This window comes from Pogona vitticeps, chromosome 1 (genome assembly GCF_051106095.1).
Source record: "Pogona vitticeps strain Pit_001003342236 chromosome 1, PviZW2.1, whole genome shotgun sequence".
Lineage (NCBI taxonomy): Eukaryota > Metazoa > Chordata > Lepidosauria > Squamata > Agamidae > Pogona > Pogona vitticeps.
This window is the reverse complement of record NC_135783.1, coordinates 32668382-32682678: the sequence shown is the minus strand read 5'-3', so window position 1 is coordinate 32682678 and position 14297 is coordinate 32668382. Positions and strand designations below refer to the sequence as shown.

At 38.7% G+C, this 14297-nt stretch overlaps 1 protein-coding gene and 1 long non-coding RNA gene across 8 annotated transcripts in view; one reads left to right on the top strand and one right to left on the bottom strand.

The window, feature by feature from the left end:
• The window catches only part of ESRRG (estrogen related receptor gamma), a 611234-nt gene that overhangs the window by 78312 nt on the left and 518625 nt on the right, over positions 1-14297 (top strand). The window lies entirely within an intron of this gene.
• LOC144585786 (uncharacterized) overlaps positions 1-14297 on the bottom strand; it is a 30843-nt gene extending 16546 nt beyond the window's left edge. The window contains exon 1 of the long non-coding RNA XR_013540340.1: positions 1-14297. This exon is cut by the window's left edge and continues 15487 nt beyond it. This is a non-coding gene — a long non-coding RNA (uncharacterized LOC144585786).

Genomic DNA, 14297 nt, shown 5'->3' with positions numbered 1-14297 from the left:
TGGGGAAATTCCAGTCCACTTTCTATGCTGGCTGGGGGTGTTGTGAACTGAAATAAAAACAACAACAAAAAAAACACAAAAAAACCCAAACAAACCTGGAGGGCCAAAGAGCCTCCATTCCTGTCTTAAAGTTGATTGATTGATTTGATTTGATTTTTTATGCTACCCATCTACAGTGGACCCTTGACTTACAGACGGCTTGACTTACAGACTTTTCGAGTTACAGACTTCTCTGGCCGCAAAATTTAGGTTTGACTTGCAGACTGAGATTTGACTTACAGACCAGAAAAAAAACCAAAATGGAACAAAAACGGCCTGTTACGGGATTAATCGGTTTTCAATGCACTGTAGGTCAATGGAGACTTGACCTACAGACTTTTTGACTTGAGAACCACCTTCCAATACGGATTAAGTTCTCAAGTCAAGACCCCACTGTATTGGAAACCACTACTTTGGGTGGTTTACAACATAAAAACAAAGTAATATGTAACAATAAGGATCATATAAATAACCAAGGAAAAACAGACATTGTAACTAAACAATAATTTTCAGTGCCAAAGGGCAATAACATTAGCAATAGAATTAAGGTGTTCCTTCCACCCCTTTTTCTCCCTTCCTTTAACTACGGAATGCCTCCCCAAAAGCTTCCCTGAAAAGTTCAGTCTTCAGGAGCTTCTTAAAAGTCTGACGGGAGGGGGCCTAATGGATGTCCTGTGGGAGGGCATTCCAGGTGAAAGGAGCCATTGCAGAAAAAAAAACAATTTGTTGTAGATGTCTTATGGTTTTCCCTTGGTGTTGGCACCCTAAGCAGAAGGCCTGGGTAGACTGGGTAAGATGGGAAGCAGAATATGGGAGAAGATATTCTGACAGGTAGTGAGGTCCAAAACCACTTAGGTCTTTATAAGTTCATACCAGGAACTTGAACATGGCACAGAGGTAGAACAGTAACCAGTGCAAATGAACCAGAGTTGGAGAGATATGAACAAATTTTCTCACCCCAGAGACCAGCCTGTCCACCACATTCTCAACCTCCTGACACTTTCATATCAGCTTCAAGAGAAGACCCATATAGAAAGCATTATATTACTGTAGTCTGTTTTTTGAGGCTGCCAGTGCATGGACAATATTGTTAGGGACCTGTCATCTCAGTTAGGATGCAGCTGGACAATTAAACATCACAGGCTTGAAATAACTCTTTCATTTAGAGCTTTCAGGTTTACAAATATGCAGTGTAGCTACATATACAACAGAAACAAGCATAACCATTGCCTGATAAATGCTCACTTATATAAATGCAGTTTATGAAGCAGATGATGACCGTTTTGTTTGGCAACAATAGCTGTGGCTGAAAAAAGTCCTCTGCTCTCTCATTATGGAAATATCTTAATGGATATTGTTTGGATGGACAAGAAATCTGCATGCATGTAGTGTTTTAAGGAAGTGAATTAAGAACATTATTCTTGATTTTATTTTGGGATACCAGAAGAAACAAGGTGCTTCATTAGTAGTAGCTAATTTTAATGTGTGGTTAAAATGATATAACTATGTTGTAACAATATATTGCTTTTATTTTAAGGCTGTAATTTTATTGATTGATTGATTGACTGATTGATTGATTGATATCCTGCCCATCTGGTATATTCTACCACTCTGGGCAGCTAAATCAAGCATGCTTACTGGACGCAGAGTTTGTTGAGTTCAAAAATACAAAACTCTGTTTAACCCAATAGTGCTTACTCCCAGGTAAGTTTTGGTTGGACTCTGGATGTCTAAAACACAAAGCTCATTTCAGTTCAGTCACACTAGTGTAAGTCACTACTGTGTTGTTGCCAGACTTCCAAAAGATAAGGTAATTTTAATCTCACTAGATTCAATAATTTAGCTGTCTTTAATTTCAGATTGTAGCCTTAAGACTTCTCTGTTAAGAAGTTTTCAATAAAAGGTCCAGGTTTTTCAAATATTTCAATACGAGATTCTGTGTCAAAGAATATTCCATAGCGTCCAAAGAATGAAAGTGAAACTTTTTCCTTTTTGTTGTTTTCTTTTTTAGATTGAATTCAATAAAGGAAGGACTGTGGTGTAATAATTCCTACATGCCTTCATAGTATATTTTGGGGGAGAGGGTACTGACCTTTCCCTATTTTTAATAAAAAGCTTCACAGTCTTCTCTTCACATTCTTTGCAATACAACTTCCACTGTATTTTCCCCATTCCAAAAGATTAGTAGTGCCTGTTCCATAATAGACATCAGATTAGAAAAATGCCTGGGTAAAAGCAAGTTAGCTTCTGGACTTCATTATTGTCTTATCTGTAAGGGTATACCTGAAGGGAGGGTGGTATTCTAGATACTATATTAGTTTGTGTGGGCAATGCTAGTAGCTGAAGCAATACAAATGTCTATGATGTACTAATGTAGCCATAAGGTGTGCAGAAGAGGTTAATAACATCAGTAATTGAATGGCAAAAAGAACTGAAGGGCAAATTTAGTACTTTAGTTGCATTTGCACATCTTCTCTTAACTTGGGGTTAATGAGAGCCACACACATGCCCCTCTGGGAAACACTAGTTAGATCAGAAGGCTTGCAGCAGGAGGTATACTTAGTCTGTCTCTGGGTGTGCTATAGTTTCATGCCATCATATGGTGCATCACAGGTATCTACTACATGCTACAAATGTACACATTCCAAAATAATAGAAGAGATCTCTGTTGCAATGAGCGTCCAAAATATCACATGCATATACATGTGGATGCTAAGAATGGCAGAGTGCTTTTGTAGATTTGAAAATGATATACTTCCTTACCTTTTTGGACATATACACATGGCATATACATGTAGTTGAATGTGGCTGTCTGCTCCTACCAATAGATCTCTTGAATCTCCAGGAAGAACAGCAAAATTTGACTGTATACCAAAGTGGGCAGACATACGTTTTTCAGGTATAAATCTTTTAAAACTAGAAACACATAGTTCATCAGTTGGACCCAGTCATAAAAATTTCAAGTTAGATGATGGAGACAAGGAAATCTCTGTTGATCTAAGATATACAGCTGTTGCATGTATTTGCAAATCTGTTCTCATAAAGCAACAGCACAATAGCAAGTTATCATAGCCTAGCAAATGTGTCACAAAAACCAAAAGCACAACAAGATACAAGAGAGTTAATCTAGCAAACTAACGAATGTCAATAGCAAGTGACACTTAGCACATTCAATAAAATATAATACAATATATTCAGCATATTAGTAAGAAATAAACTATTTGGAATACAGAATGCTTTCCCATTTTTGCAGATGATTAGCAGTGACACATTGCAAGGCATTACAGAGAAGCAGAAATTAGTACCAAGGATAATTAGCAAATTGAAGTAGAGAACTAAACACACATGCAGAATAAAAAAAATCTATATATAGTGGGTGAAATTGCATACTGATAAACTAATCATATGAATGCATTTTGTATGACAAAGGAATTAACTAAGTATAAATGTTGAAGATGGAATGCTCAGCTTACCATTACCACCTTCCCCTCTCAAAAAGCTACTGTAGCCATCAGGAGCAATCATGTGTGAGTTGGCAGGCATATGGGCTGTACCTACCCAACATAAGGGCACAAGTCTCTGTTCTTCTCAGAAACCAATTGGGAAATTGGGAGAGAATTTTGGGACTAGGTGTGCCAGGTCCAGAATCTCTTTCTGAGTTCCAGAATCCTGTACAAGTCTATTCAGATAGTACATGCTCCAGTGAGTTCAGTGGAACTTTCTTTCAGGAAAGTGTACATAGATTTGCTAGCCAAGAGGTGGCTGAAAGCAGATTTCTGTATATAATCTTTAATAAGCCTGATCAGCTACAGTTTATGTACCATTTTAAAGGTCCTAGGTTTAATGCATATCAATTGTCTAAAAAGGGGATGATAGAAAATTATGGCTACTCTCCCTCTATCTACATGAGGCTCCAGCTGCAAATTTGGAATTGATAAATCAGTTTTAACATCAACGATCACTTGAACCTCTAATACTTAATCAGTAGGTATCCATAACCTGTGAACATAACATAGTAAGATGTGTGGAATCCTATGCAGGGCATGCTTAACATTATTTACTTGTATGGCGTCTCTGTTCCTACCATCTATCCATTACCATACCATACACAAGCACTGATTCAGTACAGCCACAGCTTCACCTACATGTGATACAGTGATGGAAGGTAATGAAGAACAAGGTACAGTGGTGCCTCGCTTAACGAGGATAATCCGTTCCAGCGAAATCACTGTAGAGCAAAATCCTTGTTAATTGAAATTAAAAAGCCAATTGAAACACATTGAAAACCCTTCAATGTGTTCCAATGGGCTGAAAACTCACAGTCCAGTGAAGATCCTCCATAGGGGCGGCCATTTTTGGTGCCTATAAAGTGAGGAATCCATCCTAGAAAACAGCAGGGGGGCATTTTGTACACCCGGTGGCCATTTTGAAACCCGACGATCAGCTGTTTTTAGATTGTCGTAAATTCTCGAGGCAGGGAACCGATCATCGTGAAGCGGATTTTTCCGATTTAAACCATCATTTAAACAATCGCAAAAAACTAATCATCAAGCGATTTCCTCATTAAGCTAGGCAATTGTTAAGCGAGGCACCACTGTATTATTTCTATATTTAAAAAATCAAATGAAACCTGAGGTCAAATCTCTGGGTAGCCTATTCCAGTAGTTTTATTTAAATGATAAATGGCATTAGAGAGAAATTTAAACTTGTGGGGCCTTAGCTTTAACTAAAATGTAGCTGACAGAGGGCCAGACAAGGACAACTTCTAAGACAGTTTTTTCCCCCTGAACATAGCTGTTCAAGTAACAGGAGAACCCACCAACAAATGGTGCCTGTTACATCTGGTCTGGACAAGGTGTCCTTAATTATATCCTGGTTAATAGTATTAAGAGCTGCCAAGAGGTCATGGAAAATCAACAAGGTCATACTTTCCTTTTCTTTCTCTTCCAAAAGAGCATTCAACAGATCAACCAAGGCACTTGCTGTCCCCAGTCAAGATCAAATAGTACTTGAAATGAATCTAGGCAATTTATTTTTTATAAAGGTAGTTAGACATTACTCTTTCAGTCACTTTGCCTAGGAAGGGAATGTTGACTGCTGTCATATTCTTGTTCATGTCATCTGGGTGTAGAGCAGACTTCTAAGTGGTCAGTATAAAACTTAATTTAAAAACAAACTGGAATCACTGTAACTCTAAATGAGATGTTTGCTGTCCTCTCCTTGCTAAATGTACAGTAATAAGATGGAAAAGATAAGTTTAACATACAGGTTAATGGCTGTACTTCAAGCACTTTGTCCACACTCACCAGTAACCAAAAGTTATCCAAGAAAATGACCACATAGTACGCCAAACTCTTTATTAATTTATTGTTTTTTGAGTCTAAGTAATGACAGGAATATGAGCAACTTTACACTCAAAGTGTCTTACAAATATCTTGTAACAGACAAAAGGCTTCTTCTAGATCTTTCTGTAAGCCAGATTTCAAAAATTTCACTATTCAGAAAAGCTCCCTGGATTTCACTGAGAAATACAATAGCAGAGAAGAAAACAATTTGTCTGGTTTCACCAGTGTTGCAGAGTAAGCATCCCCACAGAAAGCCAGTCTGGCCCCATCTTTGCAGTCCTTCCACAAGCCGACAAAGTCCTTTATCTTCAGACAGTGTTTTCCTTAATGACTGGCAGTCTGAGAGGGGTTTTTTCAAATTGGATGATTGTCTCTGTTGCTTTTAAATGTGTCTTTAGTATTGATTTTGTTCATCATTTTAATATACTTGTTTAATTGTTTTAAAATATTTGTATATTTAATATTTTTAGCTTTACAGTACAGTGGTGCCCCGCTTAACACTTACGCTTGACGATGAATCCACTTCATGATGAAGTTTTTGCGATCACTTTTGCGATCGCAAAATGATGTTTGGGGTTTTTTTGCTTTGCGATGATCGGTTGCCTGCTTTGGGAACTGATCCTTCGCATTACGATGATCAAAAACAGCTGATCGTCGGGTTTCAAAATGGCCACCGGGTGTACAAAATGGTTCCCCGCTGTGTTTAGGAAGACTTTTTCGCAAGACAGGGAGCAGAAAATGGCCGCCCTATGGAGGATCTTCGATGGACTGTGAGTTATTCAGCCCATTGGAATGCACTGAACAGATTTTCAATGCATTTCAATGGATTTTTTGTTTCACTTGGCGAGGATATCACTTAACAGCGACTTTGCTGGAATGGATTATCCTCATCAAACGAGGCACCACTGTATTGTCCTTTTAATGTTGTAAGATGCCTACGGTCCTTTTAAGGAGAAAAGTGGGGTTAAAAGCAAGCAAGCAAGCAGAAGCCATGTAGAATTTCAACAGGAACACCTACCACACCAAATTATCTAGAGTGGCAATTCTCTACTTTGTTGACCCTAGCACATTTGAACTGAGCTATAGACTGAAAACAAATCTATTCATTTGTTCATTTTGTATCCTGGTCTGACAGGGGCCCCGGAACCTGAGAAGAGCTCCAAAAAGGGCTGTGGTCAAAAAGAAATGAAAAGAAAAGATTGAGAGTGGCTGATCTAGAGCACTCAGGAGTGCACTAAATATTGATGCAGGCCATTTTAATGGGCTTCCTACACCCACAGTGGGGCAAAGCCACATAAAATGATCTAGCATGTAAAAGGAAATATACTAATCATGAGGTCTAGTGTCGGTGGTAGCTTGCCTATGTATACCAGTTGCTGGGTAACATGTAGGACAGCACTACTGTATTCATGCCCTCCTTGTGGACTTTGGACAGGCATGTAGTTATTGTGGATTAGAACACTAGACTGGAAAGGTCTTTGGTCTGATATAGCATGGCTCTTACATTCAGATTCCCCACTTTCAGATACTATTCCCCTGTTCAGTTGGGAAGACCAAATCTAGAGCATGTTGTGTTCCATATGTTGTAATTATGTGATACAGTGGTGCCCCGCTAGACGATGACCTCGCAAAAATGACAAATCCGCATGACAATGAGTTTTTGCAGTCGCTATAGCGCTTCGCAAAACAGTGTTTCCTATGGGCGATTTTCACTGGACAATGTTTGGGTCCATGCTTCGCAGACCGTTTTTCGCAAGATGATGATTTTAACAGCTTCTCGGCGCTTTGCAAAAGGGGTGTTTTCAGGACTGATGCTTTGCAAGACAGCAATTTTAACAGCTGATTGACGCTTCACAAAATGGCTTCCCTATGGACGATTTGCACAGAACGACGACGATTTCCCCCCATTGGAACGCATTAAACGTATTTCAATGCATTCCAGTGGGGAAACGCTTTTTGCAAGACGATGTTTTTACAAGTCAACGATTTCAATGGAATGAATTAACATTGTCTTGTGGGGCACCACTGTATTATGAGAGCCACATAATTAGTCTGAAGTTCTGAGCGGCACCAGGCAATCCTTTGTACACCCTACCTGAAATCAACTGCAGCAGTTTATGCAGAGAGACTAGAGGGCAGTACACCAACACCACACCCAATGTGCCCCAATGTACAAATATTTCTAAATTGTAGCCACACGAATTAGAGAGAGGAACAGAATTTTATTTTTAAACCACATACTCAGATTTTATATATACCATGTTTGATTTTGTTCTCTTTGTACTGAATGTAATTTAAATGTTATTATAGAAATAATGGGAAGATATATCCTTGTTTCTTTGAGATGTTTTCAAATGGTTTTAGTTTAAGCTTGTATGAGAATGTTCAGTGTTTCAGTTTTACTGAACTTAATATTTTGGCAGGCTTTTCATCCTGTGCATTTATAGATTATTTTAAGTGCTATGAACCTTGTATGCTTGGATAAGTGTGGGTTTAAAAAAAGTCTAAACTTATAAAGCAAAGAATTCAAAATGTATTTACTTCTGCTGCATTTCCCCTTCAAAGATGCTTGGTACACAGCCTTCTCCTCATGACTATTTGTGCTTTTGTCTGTTGGTCGCTGCACTTACTATAGGAGGAAAAACAACAACTTGACCTTGTTCGGATTGCATTACCTCACTTGTAGTCCAAGATGGGGGGGAGGGGGAAGCACCAGAATGCCACCTGCTTATTTTTGCCTACAAACCTCTTTTGGCTGTGCCAACTGTTCTCTTGAGGGGCTTGCTGCACAGAGCAGCATTTTCCAAAATCTGTTGAAGGGTAGCATGAATAGAACAAATGACTTCTTTGTAATTGTTTTTTTAAGCAACTGGATGTTATTTTTCATGACTTACAGAGCATTATCCATTAAAAAAAATAAGTGTTTGGGAACATTAACTAAGACCTAGTGAATCTCTTGATTGGAAAACTCTCCTAAATTATTACTTGTGGTCTAATACCAGGAAAGAAACATTCCAGTTATGAAAAATGATTTAAAATTTTTCCCCAAAAGGTAGAGGAGACCTATATATTTATGTTAGTCTAGAATCCTGTAAGAAAGCAAAGTGGCTGTCCAATGAGGCCTTAGAAATAGCAGAGAAGAGAAGGGAAACAAAATGCAAGGGAGATAGGGAAAGTTATAGAAAATTGAATGCAGACTTCCAAAATAAAGCAAGGAGAGACAAGAGGGCCTTCTTAAATGAATGATGCAAAGATATAGAGGGAAATAATAGAAAAGGAAAAACTAGAGATCTGTTCAAGAATAGTGGAGCTACAAATGGTAGGGATCTAGCAGAAGCAGAATACATCAAGAGTAGACGGCAAGAATACACAGAGGAATTACACCAGAAAGATCTGTATGTTGCGGACAACCCAGCTAAAGTGGTTGCTGATCTTGAGCCAGACATCCTGGAGAGTGAAGTCAAGTGGGCCTTAGAAAGCATGGCTAACAACAAGGCCAGTGGAGGTGATGGGATTCCAGTGGAACTATTTAAAATCTTAAAATATGACTCTTTTAAGGTGCTACACTCAATATGCCACCAAGTTTGGAAAATTCAGGAGTGGCCAGAGGATTTTCCAATCCCAAACAAGGGCAGTGCCACAGAATGCTCCAACTACTGTACAATTGAACTCATTTCACACACTAGCAAGGTTATGCTCAAAATCCTACAAGGAAGGCTTCAGGAATATGTGGACCGAAAACTCCCAGAAGTACAAGCTGGATTTCGAAGGGGCAGAGGAACTCAAGACCAAATTGCTAACATGCGCTGGATTATGGAGAAAGCCAGAGAATTCCAGAAAAACATCTGCTTTATTGACTACACAAAAGCCTTTGACTGTATCAACCACAGCAACTATGGCAAGTTCTTAAAGAAATGGGAATGCCTGACCACCTTATCAATGTCCTAAGTAATCTATATGTGGGACAGGAAGCAACAGTTAGAACTGCATATGGAACAACTGATTGGTTCAAAATTGGGAAAGGATTAAGACAAGGCTGTATACTGTCTCCCTGATTATTTAACTTATATGTAGAATACATCATGCGAAAGGCTGGACTGGATGAATCCCAAACCAGAATTAAGATTGCCAGGAGAAATATCAATAACTTAGATATGCAGATGATACCACTCTGATGGTAGAAAGTGAGGAGGAATTGAAGAATGAGGGTGAAAGAGGAAGCGCAAAACATGAAGCTCAATATATAAAAAAACTAAGATCATGGCCACTGTTCCCATCACCTCCTTGCAAATAGAAGGGGAAGATATGGAGGCAGTGACAGATTTTAGCTTCTTGGGTTCCATGATCACTGCAGATGGAGACAGCAGCCACAAAATTAAAAGACACCTGCGTCTTGGGAGGAAAGCGACAAACCTCGACAGCATCGGAAAGAGCAGAGACATCACCTTGCCAACAAAAGTCTGTATAGTCAAAGCTATTGTTTTTCCAGTAGCGATGTATGGAAGTAAGAGTTGGACCATGATGAAGGCTGACCAGCGAAGAATTGATGCTTTTGAATTGTGGTGCTGGTGGAGCCTCTTGAGAGTCCCCTGGACTGCAAGGAGATCAAACCTATCCATTCTAAAGGAAATCATACCTGAGTATTCACTGGAAGGACAGATCCTGAAGCTTAGGCTCCAATACTTTGGCCATCTTATGAGAAGAGAAGACCCCCTGGAAAAGACCATGATGTTTGGAAAGAGTGGAGGAAAGAGGAGAAAGGGATGACAGAGGATGAAATGGTTGGACAGTGTGATTGAAGATACCAACATGATTTTGACCCAACTCCAGGAGGCAGTGGAAGACAGGAGGGCCTGGCATGCTCTGGTCCATGGGGTCATGAAGAGTCAGACACGACTTAACGACTAAACAACAACAAAGAATCCTGTATCCACCTACCTAGAAATTATCTCCATTGAAAAGAATAGTATCTGTTTTTGGGAAGACATATATTTGGAGCTGATGTTATCTTAAGCTCTTCCTACAAAAAAATCAATCCAGCTTGAACGTGGAAGACCTGATCTGCAAACAGGCAAAGTATTGCTGTGCTTGGACCCATTTTGTTGTTGTTGTTTAGTTGTTTAGTTGTGTCCGACTCTTTGTGACCCCATAGACCAGAGCACGCCAGGCCCTCCTGTCTTCCACTGCCTCTTGGAGTTGGTTCAAATTCATGTTGGTAGCTTCGATGACACTGTCCAACCATGTCATCGTCTGTCGTCCCCTTCTCCTCTTGCCTTCACACTTTCCTAACCCCACATTTAGTTTTCAGTGTCCTGGATATTTTTAGTATTATCCTGTTTCTCTCCTATGGGCTTGGGCTCAAGTTCTTCTAAGTGCTTAGCAATCATTTTATGAGTAGAATTGCATCATGTGACTTTAGACTAGTCTCTTGCCTACCGTCTTATCAAATATTCTGTAATTTATATGTACAGATGTGTATATAATGGCTGAAATGCACATCAATTTATCACCTATTTTGTTAGTGTTACTTCTTACACTTTAGTCAAATTAGGAGTGTGACTTAAAATGTGACAACACAGTAAATGTAATAATCCTACACACATTCTTCTTTTTATCTCACTTTCTCCTATGTACATCGATATCTTATGTTTTGCCATTACAGACCATTACATGGTCTCCTTTGAACACGAGGAGAGAGCTTTTAATTTCAATTAAGAGAGAAAAACTGAGTGCACAAAAATTGCAAACAATTGTAAATAAAGAACATGTTTTTTATTATTTTTCTACTAGTAGTAATGTCTAAGAGTGAGTTATTGAGACTGTAAGTGCAAGTAAATGAGAAAAGGGGTGGACTAATCTGGGGAACTTGAACCTATTCTGCTCTGTGAATCCGTGCACTTCTGCTGAGCAGCCAGAGAAATTTAAAGACACAATTCAAAACTCTACAACAGTATATGTCTTATTGCTAGCTCAGTACTAGCTACAAGAATTAGCTAGCCATATAACTAAAGGTTTATTTCCTGTACGTGGATATTAGAGTATCTGTCAGTTTATAAGGAAATTCTATCACAATGGAAGCCTAGAAATATTTTAATAATATTTAGCCCATGAATTTTGGAAGGAAACAAAGGTGCATCTTGCAAATCAGATGCCTATGCACTGATTCTTCTTAACTTCCTATTTTAACTACTGCTGGAAGGAACTAGCATTTGGCTGTTTAGGATAGATATGAAAAAGTCCAGACTTTGAAAAGTAACGTAATCATTAACTGATTCACTTTCTGGTTCTGACAAGTGATGAATCAGCTTAAAGTTGCCTGGAGCTTTCTTTAGGACAATTCCCATAGGGGAAACCCACTTATGCTCAAGCAGAGCGTTATCAAATGGCTCCAGTATTCTACTCAAATGTCAGAAGTTCTTTTCTATTTTGTTTCTAACCACCTGAGGACATATAAGTGCTGATCTCAGCTCCTTAGTTAACACTTGTATTTTGAGCTCCATGTGCAAAATAGCAAAACCTTCATTGAAAGCTTTATGCAGCAAGATGTTCACTCCATACACACCCCTCCTTTACCTCGCCAACCTCTTTCTACCGCCAGGCAAAACATTTTATGTGCCCTTATTGGAGTTTATGCGTTTTGTAGGCCTCTGTTAACCAATCTTTGGCTTTTCCCACTGTCTTGCTTTGATTTGGATGACTGCTCCAAGCACCTGTTAATGGCCTGGAGCATTCATGCCTAAATTTGCAGTTTCTGTAGCACTTTCACTTGGATGGTTAGTACACAGCTAGTGTAATGCTGTATGAAGCACCTGCTGCATTATTTGAGACTACAGTAGCTTGTTTGCTCTGTGTTCCCTGATGGAAGCATCCCCTACAATGTTGTTTTTCTCAAGTTCCTTACCGCTGCTCCACAGTTTACAAGGGAGGGGAAGTCATTTGCACATTCTTTTTATGCTTCATGTGTTATCTAAGGGCGAAACTCTTTATGTTTTCATCACAAGAATGTCTTGAGAGACAAGAATATCTTACAAGAATGTCTCCTGCAACATCTTTTTTTTTGTATAGTATCTGGGACTAGATATTGTTGACTGCACTCACATTCCCAGACATAAGAATCTTTATCCTAACCAGCAGTTTTACTGAGGATAAACATAGGAATTTAATTATTAATCTAACAAATTAGGATCATTGAATGAATTATACACAAAATCCAGTACTGACATTAGAGATAAATTATGAATTTGCTTTTAATTTTGTTTTTAAGCTCATGTCTTGCAATTTGTGAGAGTTCTGAAGTATTTATACAAAAGCTGCAATGAAAAGCCGAAATTTAGGAGAATATCTGCTTACTGTTCATGTGTTGCATGCATGTTTTGAAAAAACAAAATTGTCTCAAAATGCATAATAAGCATGCAGTAATGTGTCCCTCAGCTACTGAGAGGTGAGTATAGAAAAACTGTTTTAGAAGACTGAGGAGCTAGGATATTGTTGTCGGTATTTTCACATTTAACCCTTTTGTGGTTTACTTCTCCCAAGAAATATGTGTCTCAGAAATATTACTAAGAAACTTAAGCACAAGCTTACTTGCTGATTATTTATGCCTGTAGTGCCTGCCAAGACCATTATAAGGGGGATCATCTTCTTTTTGATGAAGCTGTATTCCCCTTTTCTCTTATATTGTGTCCTTCCTCAAATTGCACAAATATAGTTCTATTAGGAGTACAAAGGATTGTACGCATATTCATTAGCACTAAGATATCTTGTGTGATACTGATGCTCGTTTTTGTTCCTCCATAATACTGTATAGTTGTCTGCATTTGTGAAGTATGAAGTTACTTTTATCAGTGTTAACAGGTTTTCTTGGTTTTTTTCTTTCAGTCTTGGAATCAAATTTAGTATGCCCTTTCTCCCACACTCAGTGTTTACTTAACCTGAGCTCTTGCATGTACATACCTATAGAAAGATGCACGTAGATGTGCAAACTTCGCCTATGCCACAAATATCACCTCTGTGCTTTGTGGTGTCCCAATAACATACCTTAGTGCCATTCTTTGGAAGAAAAGCAAAGTATAATCCAAATAAATAAATAATTACCCAGTGAAGCTGAATGGCAGGAGATTCAAGGTGGACAACAGAAGGACTTATTCAACTATATAAAATATACTGTCATAAGATGTAGTGGTAATTGCCAAGTTAGATGGCTTTAAAAGAGAGGATGAGAAAAATGCAGGAGCAATAAGTGGATGCTAGTCATTGTCATTCTCTGCTTCTTCCAGAATGACTGCCAGCATTAATTGCCTGGGGAATTTCCAGCAGCAAAGAGCATATCCTGTTTACGGCCCTCCCAAAGGCTTATGGTTGGCCACTGTGGAAAATGGGATGCTAGGCTAGATAGGCCTCTTGTCTAATCTAGTACAGTCTTTATATTAGGCAGGTTTTTCTTTTACCCACAAATGGGAGACCTTGAGGAAATAATGAGATAGGATTGTTGGTAAAATAACATTTCAGGCATGAACCACAGAGTTAGAGGTATATGTGTGAAATGTCTAGTTTATAGTGTGATATACCTAGCCTCTGCTGTGCCATAAAATTTATACTCTGCCTCCTTGCTGATGAATAGGAACAAAGTTTTGAGCCCTTTATTGCATTGTACAGGATACCAGCGGAATAGGAAAATGGTGTGCGTAGAAATGGCCCCAGCTCTATATGCTACAGTCTATGTATAGCATACTATTTGTATCTTTATTTATGTTTATCTTGAAAAACGAGACTACCCTGGTAGGACTATTTTTCATCCATGTGCCTATTAGACTTTCTGATAATATCTTGTGCAAGATAATTTTGGGTTTTGTAGCTTGGCTGTTGACTCCAACTCCATCTATGTCTAATTAATCCAAAGATAAGACTTTGGCC